The sequence below is a fragment of the Hippopotamus amphibius genome, chromosome 10 (assembly GCF_030028045.1).
Source record: "Hippopotamus amphibius kiboko isolate mHipAmp2 chromosome 10, mHipAmp2.hap2, whole genome shotgun sequence".
Taxonomy (NCBI): domain Eukaryota; kingdom Metazoa; phylum Chordata; class Mammalia; order Artiodactyla; family Hippopotamidae; genus Hippopotamus; species Hippopotamus amphibius.
The window spans coordinates 43,168,608-43,185,396 of NC_080195.1; positions in this window are offsets into that span (position 1 = coordinate 43,168,608).

A 16,789-nucleotide genomic window follows, 5' to 3' on the forward strand; every position below is an offset into this window, starting at 1 on the left:
TCCAAGACAAGCAGCCTCGTGCTGTAGGGCAGCCACTGCATATCAGGGAGAATCCCTGCCAGTATCCTGGAGCCAAATGTACTCTGGCATGTGCTGGGAACTATAAATGGCGACGCCCCTTATCGAGATCAACACACCATGGGCACCGACCTCCTGGCTGGCTCGCTATAATTGGTAACCAAAGGCCATGATGTGTGCGCGACGCACAGTGAGGCCAAACAACAGCAAAACATTGGACTTTGGAGCCGAGAAATATTTGTTGTTGAGACATTCAAGGAAATGGGTGGCTTATGCTGGGTAATCCCCAACCTTGAAAGCTTTTAGCAATGCCCTATTAGAGGTAAGGTGATTGTGGGGTGTGGCTTTTCGTTGAAAACTTCTCCCTGTCCGATCCATTGTTCTTGAGGACAGGTCATAGTCAGGTCTCAATGTTCCTATCAATCTCCAGCCAACAAATGTCACTCTCTGGGTGACAAGAAAGAGCAAGGTCCCAAGGCACAAGACTCACCCTCTGAGGTCCAGACCCACCAAAGAGAAAGGGGTCCCTGGGAGGGGTGGTGGTCCTCCTGCCATGGAGGTTTTGTCCAGGAGCTGGTCTGGGTCCTCCCACCAGTGCCCACGCCTCACAGAGGAGGCAGCTCTGCCTTGGTGGCTCCCTCAGGGCCAGGTCCCAGACCCTTGCTAGCTCTCATCACTGAGGGAGCCGGGTGCACATGACCCAACAGGTCTTAATGCTCCTCAGGCCACCCAAACAGTGGGTTCGGGTACCCTGGACTGTGAGCCATACCCTTAGGGTCACAGTGGCGGTGTGTGGTAGAGGTTCAGCACTGCCTCTAGGCCTGGTCTGGGCCAATGGTCATTCATGGCCTTGGCTCTGGAGCCCTGCAGGACACACCCCCAGCCTGTTCTCTGGGCCCCCCATCACACCAGCAGGCCCAAGGCCGTGTGAGCAGAAGAATGCTGGGGAGAAGGCTGGCACTTGCCTCTTACCTCATGCTCCAGGTCTGAAGGGGCAGCACTCCACTGACTGCTGCCTAACAAAGGGCCCCCACTAAAGATGGCTGACAGACAGTGGCTTGCTTGGGGTAGGGGCCCACTACACTGCCCACCAATGGCTGAGCACGGGGGTCACAGTGGCATTAGTGGTCTCCTGGTAACCATTGCCTGGTAACGGGGCAGTGGGTCACAGTGCACAGCAAGGGCTGCCTGGGAAGGGCTGCATTCAGCTGGCTATGGTACAATTCCCCCTTTTCTTTGGTCCTCTGCAACCCTGAGGAGAATATGTGGGTATGATTTGGCTAGAGTGGTTAATCATAAACTCCACAGCGGATCTCTGTTTTAGGGGACTTGCTTTCAACCTCCATTCCTGGTTCATCTTTTCCCAAGTCTTTCAGGGAATGGGGTGACCACCACTCTAGCTACGTCCTGCTGGAGGAAAGCAAAGCCCTACAGTGCATTCTGAGTTGGAAGCAATGGCGCGTTGCAAGTCTTGATCCAAGTCTTATATAAACTTGTATAAGGAATCCAGGAGAATAAGCCTGAAAAGCAGCGTGAGGGTGGCACTCTGGGGCAGACGTTCTGGCAGGTAATCCAGACACGCAGAAGCAGAAGGGAAGAAATTGTTGTAAGTTGTTAGGAAGTTGAGGGGAAGAGCTTCCCGTAACGGGAGAACACAGATCAAAATCAGCATTATTGCGAAGCAAATCCACAAACGTTAGTAGCATATGCATCTGTTTACTCAGTTTGTCAAAACTGCATTGGTAAGAGTCTTCTTGAAGTTGAAGCACTTTGGGAAAGCCTCAGCCTAACTATCTGTTAGACACTTAAAGAGGCAAGGTTAAAGATCGCATGACAAGGGGTTGAGAAGGAAGCTTAATCAAGTGGCTCTCATGTAACCGTCAGCATGGCTGACCGATTATCCCAAGACATACCTGCATTTCAGAAACTTTGTACCCTTTCTAGAATATCGACAGGTGTGCCATGTATCCATCCTGTGTAATTGGAGAAGCTTCTCCCCCATTTCACAATGTTTTCTCTGTAATTTCCATACCAGATATACGACTGAAATAGTCCTCCTTGAGTTGCCTTAAGGGCCCCGCAACTAATCCAAAGTTCACAAAATATTTCAAAACACCTGGTCCAATAAGCTCATCAGTCCTTTGAAGAGAATTCTTCTTTCTTCTCCAAAGTGAGAAGAGATCTTAAAAGCAAATCGAGATCCCTTAAAGGCAGGACAGTTCACATACCATGTTATTGAAAGCAGCATTCCAAGTAAACGTGTTCTCTTGGCAGAGGGGAACCCAATCCAGCCTTGAAAAAAACGTATTTTTAATAACAGTATCCATTTCCCGAGGTGGAATTTCGTTTCAGCCCAATGATGCATCAAATGTTGGTTTTTGGCTCAACACATTGATCCCACCTTCCTACTCTATCCTGAAATGTGTTCCTTTTCATGAGTTTCTTAGCTTTAATTACATATTTCGATTACAATCCTCAAGTCCTTAACACCTTCACTTAGTGAAAACCAAGAAGCAAGCAATTGTCAGCTGGATGCCATACCAGCATTTCTGATTGCAAACGGATGCTTTTGAGACCTTCTGCTAAGTAGGCAAAGGTAGGGAATCCTAGCTGTGCCCAGCATCCAATGTTCCAATCCTCTATCCTCTTTGAAATGACCCAGAGAGTCAAGGAATGCTTGCCACTTAACTTGGTGAAGTTTCATGCTACCCAAATCTAGAGAGGCCATTTAGAAAGACTTCAAGTGTCATCATTTCAACTTATGGTCCTTGCTGTCAAATTTGCAACAGATATAAGGTCTTTTTGGATCTCTAAGAAACCTAGGGACTGCAGAAGGTTTATACTTCAGAATGCAAGAGGCTTAAGGCAGCTTCCATACCAGATATCAGTTCAGTACTAGCTATTTGCCAGATCATCAGGACCTGAAATCCATGGAGGCCAATTCTCTCAAGAGGAGGAAGTATTGAATAGGTAAGTGCTTCCCTTTCAGTGAAATAGAGCTCATTTACACATCAACTCGGCAGTTGATGTCAATTGCCTTATCCCAAAACGTGGCCCAAATCTGGAGAATGCACCTGAAAGGGGTGCGTTGGGGAAGCACATTTGAGTTTCCCAGAGCCACAACACTTTCACACAAAACAAACGCAAAAGTACATGCAGAAAAGAAACTCTCAGTCCTGAGGACCAAAGCAAAGGGTGAGGATGAACAACATCCTCAGTGTTTTCGAACTACGTTCCCTCATTTTAACAACAAAACGACAAACAACATGCAAATTGAAAGATAGGGAATCAGGACCACAGTTGTCATGCCTACTGACCTGGGAAGCAGAAAGAGCCAAAAAGGAAAAAGCAAAGAAATTAGGAAAAGTTCAATTTGCTTCATTAACTTCCATATGTCTCCTGGAAATATGCTCGTTTTCTCAGGGTCACAATGATGAAAACCAAAAGGATTTCACTGAGCAAACTTTCTCTAACTGAATATTTTACATAGACTGGTTTTGGAGATATGAAAATGATTCATTTGATGCCATGTTTCACCAGAATCTGTAGAATATGCTGGCCATGCAATTTAAAAAAAAAAAAAATACTTGCTTGTACCTTAGCGGACTACAAGATGGACTAGAGCTCTGCTGATCACAGCAGGTGTTATCCAATAGCAGAGAGACAAATGCAATGCCAAAAGGTCTCTCAGGATCGCAGTTCCCAGGCACCAAAGGGCAGATTCCTACCCATTGGAAAGGGAATATGTCAACCAATGTTCCACCACAGCTGAAACACAACGCAGGAGGGAACGATACCTAGTGTGATCATATGCAAGCTCCGTTACTGACCAAAGACGTCTCAAGTACTCAATGCAAGTGCTGTTTCACACACCTACAATGTACGAATCACAAACAGGATCCCACAAACCAAAGCACAGACTGCCGTGATTAACACCACATTGACACACACAAACACATGAAGAACAAATAAACACTCCAATCACAAAGACAGAAAGCCAGAGAAGGCATTTTGTCAACTTCCACTTCCACTCCCACATGGAGGCCCCCAGTTCTCAAGAGGGAATGGACTCAGAGGGGCTCCCATCCGCTAAGGGGAGCAGCCCCGTTGGAGTAGACCTATTTCCCAGCCTGTGCAAGCTGGAGTGACTTACCCCCAAATGACATGAACTGTATACCGTTGCTCTGGACATGTCTCCAAGACAAGAAGCCTCGTGCTGTAGGGCAGCCACTGCATATCAGGGAGAATCCCTGCCAGTATCCTGGAGCCAAATGTACTCTATTATGTGCTTTGAACTATAAATGGCGACACCCATGATCGAGATCAACACACCATGGGCACACACCTCCTGGCTGGCTCGCTATAATTGGTAACCAAAGGCCAGGATGTGTGCCCGACGCACAGTGAGGCCAAGCAACAGCAAAACATTGGACTTTGGAGCCGAGAAATATTTGTTGTTGAGACATTCAAGGAAATGGGTGGCTTATGCCGGGTAATCCCCAATCTTGAAAGCTTTTAGCAAAGCCCTCTTAGAGGTAAGGTGATGGAGGAGTGTGGCTGTTCGTTGAAAACTTCTCCCTGTCCGATCCTTTGTTGTTGAGGACAGGTCATAGTCAGGTCTCAATGTTCCTATCAATCTCCAGCCAACAAATGGCACTCTCTGGGTGAGAAGAAAGGGCAAGGTCCCAAGGCACAAGGCTCACCCTCTGAGGTCCAGACCCACCTAAGAGAAAGGGGTCCCTGGGAGGGGTGGTGGTCCTCCTGCCATGGAGGGTTTGTCCAGGAGCTGGTCTGGGTCCTCCCACCAGTGCCCACGCCTCACAGTGGAGGCAGCTCTGCCTTGGTGGCTCCCTCAGGGCCAGGTCCCAGACCCTTGCTAGCTGTCATCACTGAGGGAGCAGGGTGCACACGACCCAACAGGTCTTAATGCTCCTCAGGCCACCCAAACAGTGGCGGTCAGGTACCCCAGACTGTGAGCCATACCCTTAGGGTCACAGTGGCAGTGTGTGGTAGAGGTTCAACACTGCCTCAAGGCCTGGTCTGGGCCAGTGGTCATTCATGTCCTTGGCTCTGGAGCCTTGCAGGACACACCCCCAGCCTGTTCTCTGGGCCCCCCATCACACCAGCTGGCCCACGGCCGTGTGAGCAGAAGAATGCTGGGGAGAAGGCTGGCACTTGCCTCTTACCTCACGCTCCAGGTCTGAAGGGGCAGCACTCCACTGACTGCTGCCTAACAAAGGGCCCCCACTAAAGATGGCTGACAGACAGTGGCTTGCTTGGGGCAGGGGCCCACTACACTGCCCACCAATGGCTGAGCAGGGTGGTCACAGTGGCATTAGTGGTCTCCTGGTAACCATTGCCTGGTAACGGTGCAGTGGGTCACAGTGCACAGCAAGGGCTGCCTGGGAAGGGCTGCATTCAGCTGGCTATGGTACAATTCCCCCTTTTCTTTGGTCCTCTGCAACCCTGAGGAGAATATGTGGGTATGATTTGGATAGAGTGGTTAATCATAAACTCAGCAGTGGATCTCTGTTTTAGGGGACTTGCTTTCAACCTCCATTCCTGGTTCATCTTTTCCCAAGTCTTTCAGGGAATGGGGTGACCACCACTCTAGCTACGTCCTGCTGCAGGAAAGCAAAGCCCTAGAGTGCATTCTGAGTTGGAAGCAATGCCACGTTGCAAGTCTTGATCCAAGTCTTATATAAACTTGTATAAGGAATCCAGGAGAATAAGCCTGAAAAGCAGCGTGAGGGTGGCACTCTGGGGGACATGTTCTGGCAGGGAATCCAGACACGCAGAAGCAGAAGGGAAGAAATTGTTGTAAGTTGTTAGGAAGTTGAGGGGAAGAGCTTCCCTTAACGGGAGAACACAGATCAAAATCAGCATTATTGCAAAGCAAATCCATAAACGTTAGTAGCATATGCATCTGTTTACTCAGTTTGTCAAAACTGCATTGGTAAGAGTCTTCTTGAAGTTGAAGCACTTTGGGAAAGCCTCAGCCTAACTATCTGTTAGACACTTAAAGAGGCAAGGTTAAAGATCGCATGACAAGGGGTTGAGAAGGAAGCTTAATCAAGTGGCTCTCATGTAACCGTCAGCATGGCTGACCAATTATCCCAAGGCATACCTGCATTTCAGAAACTTTGTACCCTTTCTAGAATATCGACAGGTGTGCCATGTATCCATCCTGTGTAACTGGAGAAGCTTCTCCCCCATTTCACAATGTTTTCTCTGTAATTTCCATACCAGATATACGACTGAAATAGTCCTCCTTGAGTTGCCTTAAGGGCCCCGCAACTAATCCAAAGTTAACAAAGTATTTCAAAACACCTGGCCCAATAAGCTCATCAGTCCTTTGAAGAGAATTCTTCTTTCTTCTGCAAAGTGAGAAGAGAACTTAAAAGCAAATAGAGATCCCTTAAAGGCAGGACAGTTCACATACCATGTTATTGAAAGCAGCATTCCAAGTAAACGTGTTCTCTTGGCAGAGGGGAACCCAATCCAGCCTTGAGAAAAACGTATTTTTAATAACAGTATCCATTTCCCGAAGTGGAGATTCGTTTCAGCCCAATGATGCATCAAATGTTGGTTTTTCGCTCAACATATTTATCGCACCTTCCTACTCTATCCTGAAATGTGTTCCTTTTCATGAGTTTATTAGCTTTAATTACATATTTTGATTACAATCCTCAAGTCCTTAACACCTTCACTTAGTGAAAACCAAGAAGCAAGCAATTGTCAGCTGGATGTCATGCCAGCATTTCTGATTGCAAACGGATGCTTTTGAGACCTTCTGCTAAGTAGGCAAAGGTAGGGAATCCTAGCTGTGCCCAGCATCCAATGTTCCAATCCTCTATCCTCTTTGAAATGACCCAGAGAGTCAAGGAATGCTTGCCACTTAACTTGGTGAAGTTTCATGCTACCCAAATCTAGAGAGGCCATTTAGAAAGACTTCAAGTGTCATCATTTCAACTTATGGTCCTTGCTGTCAAATTTGCAACAGATATAAGGTCTTTTTGGATCTCTAAGAAACCTAGGGACTGCAGAAGGTTTATACTTCAGAATGCAAGAAGCTTAAGGCAGCTTCCATACCAGATATCAGTTCAGTACTAGCTATTTGCCAGATCATCAGGACCTGAAATCCATGGAGGCCAATTCTCTCCAGAGGAGGAAGTATTGAATAGGTAAGTGCTTCCCTTTCAGTGAAATAGAGCTCATTTACACATCAACTCGGCAGTTGATGTCAATTGCCTTATCCCAAAACGTGGCCCAAATCTGGAGAATGCACCTGAAAGGGGTGCGTTGGGGAAGCACATTTGAGTTTCCCAGAGCCACAACACTTTCACACAAAACAAACGCAAAAGTACATGCAGAAAAGAAACTCTCAGTCCTGAGGACCAAAGCAAAGGGTGAGGATGAACAACATCCTCAGTGTTTTCGAACTACGTTCCCTCATTTTAACAACAAAACGACAAACAACATGCAAATTGAAAGATAGGGAATCAGGACCACAGTTGTCATGCCTACTGACCTGGGAAGCAGAAAGAGCCAAAAAGGAAAAAGCAAAGAAATTAGGAAAAGTTCAATTTGCTTCATTAACTTCCATATGTCTCCTGGAAATATGCTCGTTTTCTCAGGGTCACAATGATGAAAACCAAAAGGATTTCACTGAGCAAACTTTCTCTAACTGAATATTTTACATAGACTGGTTTTGGAGATATGAAAATGATTCATTTGATGCCATGTTTCACCAGAATCTGTAGAATATGCTGGCCATGCAATTTAAAAAAAAAAAAAAAATACTTGCTTGTACCTTAGCGGACTACAAGATGGACTAGAGCTCTGCTGATCACAGCAGGTGTTATCCAATAGCAGAGAGACAAATGCAATGCCAAAAGGTCTCTCAGGATCGCAGTTCCCAGGCACCAAAGGGCAGATTCCTACCCATTGGAAAGGGAATATGTCAACCAATGTTCCACCACAGCTGAAACACAACGCAGGAGGGAACGATACCTAGTGTGATCATATGCAAGCTCCGTTACTGACCAAAGACGTCTCAAGTACTCAATGCAAGTGCTGTTTCACACACCTACAATGTACGAATCACAAACAGGATCCCACAAACCAAAGCACAGACTGCCGTGATTAACACCACATTGACACACACAAACACATGAAGAACAAATAAACACTCCAATCACAAAGACAGAAAGCCAGAGAAGGCATTTTGTCAACTTCCACTTCCACTCCCACATGGAGGCCCCCAGTTCTCAAGAGGGAATGGACTCAGAGGGGCTCCCATCCGCTAAGGGGAGCAGCCCCGTTGGAGTAGACCTATTTCCCAGCCTGTGCAAGCTGGAGTGACTTACCCCCAAATGACATGAACTGTATACCGTTGCTCTGGACATGTCTCCAAGACAAGAAGCCTCGTGCTGTAGGGCAGCCACTGCATATCAGGGAGAATCCCTGCCAGTATCCTGGAGCCAAATGTACTCTATCATGTGCTTTGAACTATAAATGGCGACACCCATGATCGAGATCAACACACCATGGGCACACACCTCCTGGCTGGCTCGCTATAATTGGTAACCAAAGGCCAGGATGTGTGCCCGACGCACAGTGAGGCCAAGCAACAGCAAAACATTGGACTTTGGAGCCGAGAAATATTTGTTGTTGAGACATTCAAGGAAATGGGTGGCTTATGCCGGGTAATCCCCAATCTTGAAAGCTTTTAGCAAAGCCCTCTTAGAGGTAAGGTGATGGAGGAGTGTGGCTGTTCGTTGAAAACTTCTCCCTGTCCGATCCTTTGTTGTTGAGGACAGGTCATAGTCAGGTCTCAATGTTCCTATCAATCTCCAGCCAACAAATGGCACTCTCTGGGTGAGAAGAAAGGGCAAGGTCCCAAGGCACAAGGCTCACCCTCTGAGGTCCAGACCCACCTAAGAGAAAGGGGTCCCTGGGAGGGGTGGTGGTCCTCCTGCCATGGAGGGTTTGTCCAGGAGCTGGTCTGGATCCTCCCACCAGTGCCCACGCCTCACAGTGGAGGCAGCTCTGCCTTGGTGGCTCCCTCAGGGCCAGGTCCCAGACCCTTGCTAGCTGTCATCACTGAGGGAGCAGGGTGCACACGACCCAACAGGTCTTAATGCTCCTCAGGCCACCCAAACAGTGGCGGTCAGGTACCCCAGACTGTGAGCCATACCCTTAGGGTCACAGTGGCAGTGTGTGGTAGAGGTTCAACACTGCCTCAAGGCCTGGTCTGGGCCAGTGGTCATTCATGTCCTTGGCTCTGGAGCCTTGCAGGACACACCCCCAGCCTGTTCTCTGGGCCCCCCATCACACCAGCTGGCCCACGGCCGTGTGAGCAGAAGAATGCTGGGGAGAAGGCTGGCACTTGCCTCTTACCTCACGCTCCAGGTCTGAAGGGGCAGCACTCCACTGACTGCTGCCTAACAAAGGGCCCCCACTAAAGATGGCTGACAGACAGTGGCTTGCTTGGGGCAGGGGCCCACTACACTGCCCACCAATGGCTGAGCAGGGTGGTCACAGTGGCATTAGTGGTCTCCTGGTAACCATTGCCTGGTAACGGTGCAGTGGGTCACAGTGCACAGCAAGGGCTGCCTGGGAAGGGCTGCATTCAGCTGGCTATGGTACAATTCCCCCTTTTCTTTGGTCCTCTGCAACCCTGAGGAGAATATGTGGGTATGATTTGGATAGAGTGGTTAATCATAAACTCAGCAGTGGATCTCTGTTTTAGGGGACTTGCTTTCAACCTCCATTCCTGGTTCATCTTTTCCCAAGTCTTTCAGGGAATGGGGTGACCACCACTCTAGCTACGTCCTGCTGCAGGAAAGCAAAGCCCTAGAGTGCATTCTGAGTTGGAAGCAATGCCACGTTGCAAGTCTTGATCCAAGTCTTATATAAACTTGTATAAGGAATCCAGGAGAATAAGCCTGAAAAGCAGCGTGAGGGTGGCACTCTGGGGGACATGTTCTGGCAGGGAATCCAGACACGCAGAAGCAGAAGGGAAGAAATTGTTGTAAGTTGTTAGGAAGTTGAGGGGAAGAGCTTCCCTTAACGGGAGAACACAGATCAAAATCAGCATTATTGCAAAGCAAATCCATAAACGTTAGTAGCATATGCATCTGTTTACTCAGTTTGTCAAAACTGCATTGGTAAGAGTCTTCTTGAAGTTGAAGCACTTTGGGAAAGCCTCAGCCTAACTATCTGTTAGACACTTAAAGAGGCAAGGTTAAAGATCGCATGACAAGGGGTTGAGAAGGAAGCTTAATCAAGTGGCTCTCATGTAACCGTCAGCATGGCTGACCAATTATCCCAAGGCATACCTGCATTTCAGAAACTTTGTACCCTTTCTAGAATATCGACAGGTGTGCCATGTATCCATCCTGTGTAACTGGAGAAGCTTCTCCCCCATTTCACAATGTTTTCTCTGTAATTTCCATACCAGATATACGACTGAAATAGTCCTCCTTGAGTTGCCTTAAGGGCCCCGCAACTAATCCAAAGTTAACAAAATATTTCAAAACACCTGGCCCAATAAGCTCATCAGTCCTTTGAAGAGAATTCTTCTTTCTTCTGCAAAGTGAGAAGAGAACTTAAAAGCAAATAGAGATCCCTTAAAGGCAGGACAGTTCACATACCATGGTATTGAAAGCAGCATTCCAAGTAAACGTGTTCTCTTGGCAGAGGGGAACCCAATCCAGCCTTGAGAAAAACGTATTTTTAATAACAGTATCCATTTCCCGAAGTGGAGATTCGTTTCAGCCCAATGATGCATCAAATGTTGGTTTTTCGCTCAACACATTTATCGCACCTTCCTACTCTATCCTGAAATGTGTTCCTTTTCATGAGTTTATTAGCTTTAATTACATATTTTGATTACAATCCTCAAGTCCTTAACACCTTCACTTAGTGAAAACCAAGAAGCAAGCAATTGTCAGCTGGATGCCATACCAGCATTTCTGATTGCAAACGGATGCTTTTGAGACCTTCTGCTAAGTAGGCAAAGGTAGGGAATCTTAGATGTGCCCAGCATCCAATGTCCCAATCCTCTATCCTCTTTGAAATGACCCGGAGAGTCAAGGAATGCTTGCCACTTAACTTGGTGAAGTTTCATGCTACCCAAATCTAGAGAGGCCATGTAGAAAGACTTCAAGTGTCATCATTTCAACTTATGGTCCTTGCTGTCAAATTTGCAACAGATATAAGGTCTTTTTGGATCTCGAAAAAACCTAGGGACCGCAGAAGGTTTATACTTCAGAATGCAAGAAGCTTAAGGCAGCTTCCATACCAGATATCAGTTCAGTACTAGCTATTTGCCAGATCATCAGGACCTGAAATCCATGGAGGCCAATTCTCTCCAGAGGAAGAAGTAATGAATTGGTAAGTGCTTCCCTTTCAGTGAAATAGAGCTCATTTACACATCAACTCGGCAGTTGATGTCAATTGCCTTATCCCTAAAAGTGGCCCAAATCTGGAGAATGCACCAGAAAGGGGTGCGTTGGGGAAGCACATTTGAGTTTCCCAGAGCCACAACACTTTCACACAAAACAAACGCAAAAGTACATGCAGAAAAGAAACTCTCAGTCCTGAGGACCAAAGCAAAGGGTGAGGATGAACAACATCCTCAGTGTTTTCGAACTACGTTCCCTCATTTTAACAACAAAACGACAAACAACATGCAAATTGAAAGATAGGGAATCAGGACCACAGTTGTCATGCCTACTGACCTGGGAAGCAGAAAGAGCCAAAAAGGAAAAAGCAAAGAAATTAGGAAAAGTTCAATTTGCTTCATTAACTTCCATATGTCTCCTGGAAATATGCTCGTTTTCTCAGGGTCACAATGATGAAAACCAAAAGGATTTCACTGAGCAAACTTTCTCTAACTGAATATTTTACATAGACTGGTTTTGGAGATATGAAAATGATTCATTTGATGCCATGTTTCACCAGAATCTGTAGAATATGCTGGCCATGCAATTTAAAAAAAAAAAAAAAATACTTGCTTGTACCTTAGCGGACTACAAGATGGACTAGAGCTCTGCTGATCACAGCAGGTGTTATCCAATAGCAGAGAGACAAATGCAATGCCAAAAGGTCTCTCAGGATCGCAGTTCCCAGGCACCAAAGGGCAGATTCCTACCCATTGGAAAGGGAATATGTCAACCAATGTTCCACCACAGCTGAAACACAACGCAGGAGGGAACGATACCTAGTGTGATCATATGCAAGCTCCGTTACTGACCAAAGACGTCTCAAGTACTCAATGCAAGTGCTGTTTCACACACCTACAATGTACGAATCACAAACAGGATCCCACAAACCAAAGCACAGACTGCCGTGATTAACACCACATTGACACACACAAACACATGAAGAACAAATAAACACTCCAATCACAAAGACAGAAAGCCAGAGAAGGCATTTTGTCAACTTCCACTTCCACTCCCACATGGAGGCCCCCAGTTCTCAAGAGGGAATGGACTCAGAGGGGCTCCCATCCGCTAAGGGGAGCAGCCCCGTTGGAGTAGACCTATTTCCCAGCCTGTGCAAGCTGGAGTGACTTACCCCCAAATGACATGAACTGTATACCGTTGCTCTGGACATGTCTCCAAGACAAGAAGCCTCGTGCTGTAGGGCAGCCACTGCATATCAGGGAGAATCCCTGCCAGTATCCTGGAGCCAAATGTACTCTATCATGTGCTTTGAACTATAAATGGCGACACCCATGATCGAGATCAACACACCATGGGCACACACCTCCTGGCTGGCTCGCTATAATTGGTAACCAAAGGCCAGGATGTGTGCCCGACGCACAGTGAGGCCAAGCAACAGCAAAACATTGGACTTTGGAGCCGAGAAATATTTGTTGTTGAGACATTCAAGGAAATGGGTGGCTTATGCCGGGTAATCCCCAATCTTGAAAGCTTTTAGCAAAGCCCTCTTAGAGGTAAGGTGATGGAGGAGTGTGGCTGTTCGTTGAAAACTTCTCCCTGTCCGATCCTTTGTTGTTGAGGACAGGTCATAGTCAGGTCTCAATGTTCCTATCAATCTCCAGCCAACAAATGGCACTCTCTGGGTGAGAAGAAAGGGCAAGGTCCCAAGGCACAAGGCTCACCCTCTGAGGTCCAGACCCACCTAAGAGAAAGGGGTCCCTGGGAGGGGTGGTGGTCCTCCTGCCATGGAGGGTTTGTCCAGGAGCTGGTCTGGGTCCTCCCACCAGTGCCCACGCCTCACAGTGGAGGCAGCTCTGCCTTGGTGGCTCCCTCAGGGCCAGGTCCCAGACCCTTGCTAGCTGTCATCACTGAGGGAGCAGGGTGCACACGACCCAACAGGTCTTAATGCTCCTCAGGCCACCCAAACAGTGGCGGTCAGGTACCCCAGACTGTGAGCCATACCCTTAGGGTCACAGTGGCAGTGTGTGGTAGAGGTTCAACACTGCCTCAAGGCCTGGTCTGGGCCAGTGGTCATTCATGTCCTTGGCTCTGGAGCCTTGCAGGACACACCCCCAGCCTGTTCTCTGGGCCCCCCATCACACCAGCTGGCCCACGGCCGTGTGAGCAGAAGAATGCTGGGGAGAAGGCTGGCACTTGCCTCTTACCTCACGCTCCAGGTCTGAAGGGGCAGCACTCCACTGACTGCTGCCTAACAAAGGGCCCCCACTAAAGATGGCTGACAGACAGTGGCTTGCTTGGGGCAGGGGCCCACTACACTGCCCACCAATGGCTGAGCAGGGTGGTCACAGTGGCATTAGTGGTCTCCTGGTAACCATTGCCTGGTAACGGTGCAGTGGGTCACAGTGCACAGCAAGGGCTGCCTGGGAAGGGCTGCATTCAGCTGGCTATGGTACAATTCCCCCTTTTCTTTGGTCCTCTGCAACCCTGAGGAGAATATGTGGGTATGATTTGGATAGAGTGGTTAATCATAAACTCAGCAGTGGATCTCTGTTTTAGGGGACTTGCTTTCAACCTCCATTCCTGGTTCATCTTTTCCCAAGTCTTTCAGGGAATGGGGTGACCACCACTCTAGCTACGTCCTGCTGCAGGAAAGCAAAGCCCTAGAGTGCATTCTGAGTTGGAAGCAATGCCACGTTGCAAGTCTTGATCCAAGTCTTATATAAACTTGTATAAGGAATCCAGGAGAATAAGCCTGAAAAGCAGCGTGAGGGTGGCACTCTGGGGGACATGTTCTGGCAGGGAATCCAGACACGCAGAAGCAGAAGGGAAGAAATTGTTGTAAGTTGTTAGGAAGTTGAGGGGAAGAGCTTCCCTTAACGGGAGAACACAGATCAAAATCAGCATTATTGCAAAGCAAATCCATAAACGTTAGTAGCATATGCATCTGTTTACTCAGTTTGTCAAAACTGCATTGGTAAGAGTCTTCTTGAAGTTGAAGCACTTTGGGAAAGCCTCAGCCTAACTATCTGTTAGACACTTAAAGAGGCAAGGTTAAAGATCGCATGACAAGGGGTTGAGAAGGAAGCTTAATCAAGTGGCTCTCATGTAACCGTCAGCATGGCTGACCAATTATCCCAAGGCATACCTGCATTTCAGAAACTTTGTACCCTTTCTAGAATATCGACAGGTGTGCCATGTATCCATCCTGTGTAACTGGAGAAGCTTCTCCCCCATTTCACAATGTTTTCTCTGTAATTTCCATACCAGATATACGACTGAAATAGTCCTCCTTGAGTTGCCTTAAGGGCCCCGCAACTAATCCAAAGTTAACAAAATATTTCAAAACACCTGGCCCAATAAGCTCATCAGTCCTTTGAAGAGAATTCTTCTTTCTTCTGCAAAGTGAGAAGAGAACTTAAAAGCAAATAGAGATCCCTTAAAGGCAGGACAGTTCACATACCATGGTATTGAAAGCAGCATTCCAAGTAAACGTGTTCTCTTGGCAGAGGGGAACCCAATCCAGCCTTGAGAAAAACGTATTTTTAATAACAGTATCCATTTCCCGAAGTGGAGATTCGTTTCAGCCCAATGATGCATCAAATGTTGGTTTTTCGCTCAACACATTTATCGCACCTTCCTACTCTATCCTGAAATGTGTTCCTTTTCATGAGTTTATTAGCTTTAATTACATATTTTGATTACAATCCTCAAGTCCTTAACACCTTCACTTAGTGAAAACCAAGAAGCAAGCAATTGTCAGCTGGATGCCATACCAGCATTTCTGATTGCAAACGGATGCTTTTGAGACCTTCTGCTAAGTAGGCAAAGGTAGGGAATCTTAGATGTGCCCAGCATCCAATGTCCCAATCCTCTATCCTCTTTGAAATGACCCGGAGAGTCAAGGAATGCTTGCCACTTAACTTGGTGAAGTTTCATGCTACCCAAATCTAGAGAGGCCATGTAGAAAGACTTCAAGTGTCATCATTTCAACTTATGGTCCTTGCTGTCAAATTTGCAACAGATATAAGGTCTTTTTGGATCTCGAAAAAACCTAGGGACCGCAGAAGGTTTATACTTCAGAATGCAAGAAGCTTAAGGCAGCTTCCATACCAGATATCAGTTCAGTACTAGCTATTTGCCAGATCATCAGGACCTGAAATCCATGGAGGCCAATTCTCTCCAGAGGAAGAAGTAATGAATTGGTAAGTGCTTCCCTTTCAGTGAAATAGAGCTCATTTACACATCAACTCGGCAGTTGATGTCAATTGCCTTATCCCTAAAAGTGGCCCAAATCTGGAGAATGCACCAGAAAGGGGTGCGTTGGGGAAGCACATTTGAGTTTCCCAGAGCCACAACACTTTCACACAAAACAAACGCAAAAGTACATGCAGAAAAGAAACTCTCAGTCCTGAGGACCAAAGCAAAGGGTGAGGATGAACAACATCCTCAGTGTTTTCGAACTACGTTCCCTCATTTTAACAACAAAACGACAAACAAAATGCAAATTGAAAGATAGGGAATCAGGACCACAGTTGTCATGCCTACTGACCTGGGAAGCAGAAAGAGCCAAAAAGGAAAAAGCAAAGAAATTAGGAAAAGTTCAATTTGCTTCATGAACTTCCACATGTCTCCTGGAAATATGCTCGTTTTCTCAGGGTCACAATGATGAAAACCAAAAGGATTTCACTGAGCAAACTTTCTCTAACTGAATATTTTACATAGACTGGTTTTGGAGATATGAAAATGATTCATTTGATGCCATGTTTCACCAGAATCTGTAGAATATGATGGCCATGCAATGTAAAAAAAAAAAAAAAATACTTGCTTGTCCCTTAGCGGACTACAAGATGGACTAGAGCTCTGCTGATCACAGCAGGTGTTATCCAATAGCAGAGAGACAAATGCAATGCCAAAAGGTCTCTCAGGATCGCAGTTCCCAGGCACCAAAGGGCAGATTCCTACCCATTGGAAAGGGAATATGTCAACCAATGTTCCACCACAGCTGAAACACAACGCAGGAGGGAACGATCCTAGTGTGATCATATGCAAGCTCCGTTACTGACCAAAGACGTCTCAAGTACTCAATGCAAGTGCTGTTTCACACACATACAATGTACGAATCACAAAGAGGATCCCACAAACCAAAGCACAGACTGCCGTGATTAACACCACATTGACACACACAAACACATGAAGAACAAATAAACACTCCAATCACAAAGACAGAAAGCCAGAGAAGGCATTTTGTCAACTTCCACTTCCACTCCCACATGGAGGCCCCCAGTTCTCAAGAGGGAATGGACTGAGAGGGGCTCACATCCGCTAAGGGGAGCAGCCCAGTTGGAGTAGACCTATTT